Source organism: Arachis duranensis, chromosome 10, assembly GCF_000817695.3.
Source record: "Arachis duranensis cultivar V14167 chromosome 10, aradu.V14167.gnm2.J7QH, whole genome shotgun sequence".
NCBI classification, from domain to species: Eukaryota; Viridiplantae; Streptophyta; class Magnoliopsida; order Fabales; family Fabaceae; genus Arachis; species Arachis duranensis.
The window spans coordinates 35,917,334-35,919,044 of record NC_029781.3 but is presented as its reverse complement, the minus strand read 5'-3'; positions in this window follow the sequence as shown (position 1 = coordinate 35,919,044).

Genomic DNA, 1,711 nt, shown 5'->3' with positions numbered 1-1,711 from the left:
TAATCTTCGCGGTATAAGCTAGAATTGATGGCGGCCACTCTTGAGGATCCGGAAGGTCTAAACCTTGTCTATGGTATTCCGAGTAGGATTCAAGGATTGAATGGCTGTGACGCGCTTCAAACTCGCGATTGCTGGCCGTGATGACAAACGCAAAAGGATCAATGGATCCTATTCCAACATGATCGAGAACCGACAGCTGATTAGCCGTGCTGTGACAGAGCATCTGGAACGTTTTCACTGAGAGGATGGGAAGTAGCCACTGACGATGGTGATGCCCTACATACAGCTTGCCGTAGACGTGCTTTACAAACAATTGAGCTGAATATTACATTGCAGAAATTCAGAGGACAAAGCATCTCCAAAACTCCAACATATTTCCCATTACTGCACAACAAGTAACGATTTGATTCTCTCTTTTTTTTTCTTACAATTTTAAATACTTTGACTTCTTACAATTAAATCCAAATAAACTTATTGGCCTCCTGACTAAGATTAATAAAATAAACATTGATTGCTTCAAACCAATAATCTCCGTGGGATCGACCCTTACTCACGTAAGGTATTACTTGGACGACCCAGTGCACTTGCTGGTTAGTTGTGCGAATTACAAATTCGTGCACCAAGTTTTTGGCGCCGTTGCCGGGGATTATTGAATTTGAACAATTAAAGGCATATTTTATTTCTTAGATCAGGAATAATTTATTTTTGTTGTTACAGAGTCATTAAATTTTGATAGGATAATTTCTTTTCAAAAATTTCTTTTCAAAAATATTATTTTTCTTAATTAGTTGTTAATTTTTCGTGAGTTTAGTGTCCTATTTTAAGTTTGGTGTTAATTGCATATTTTATATCGTTCTTTAAATTTTTTGGTGTTCTTGTGAATCTTCAAGGTGTTCTTGAGTTTTCTTGTGTCTTGATCTTAAAATTTTTAAGTTTGGTGTTCCTTGGTGTTTTCCCTCCAAAAATTTTCGAAAATAAGGAACATTAGATCTAAAAATTTTAAGTCTTGTGTCTTTTGTGTGTTTTTCTCTTTCATCATAAAATTCAAAAAAAAAAATAAAAAAAATATCTTTTCTAACTAATTTTAAAACTACATTTTCGAAATTTTTATATAAATTTCAGATTTCAATTTCAAAAAAAAAAATTTTCGAAAAATTTTCACAAAATATTTTTAATTTCTTTTTATATATTTCGTTTTTATTTATTCCACTGTTACAAAATAAATAAAATCAACATATAAATTATCTCTTGTAATCCATCATGGAAGCAAGTAGGAATGAACAATCCAAGAGGACTCTGGGGTCATATGCTAACCCCACTACTGCTTCATATGGGGGTAGTATCTGTATACCCTCCATTGGAGTTAGTAGCTTTGAGTTGAATCCTCAGCTCATTATCATGGTGCAGCAAAACTGCCAGTATTCTGGTCTTCCACATAAAGAACCTACAGAGTTTCTGGCACAATTTTTACAATTTGCTGACACAGTACATGATAAAGAAGTGGATCAGGATGTCTACAGATTATTACTGTTTCCATTTGCTGTAAAAGATCAAGCTAAGAGGTGGTTAAATAACCAGCCTAAGAACAGCATAAAAACATGGAAACAGCTGTCAGAAAAATTTTTAAATCACTATTTCCCTCCAAAACGGATGACACAGCTAAGGCTAAGCATCCAAGGCTTCAAACAAGGAGATAATGAATCCCTTTATG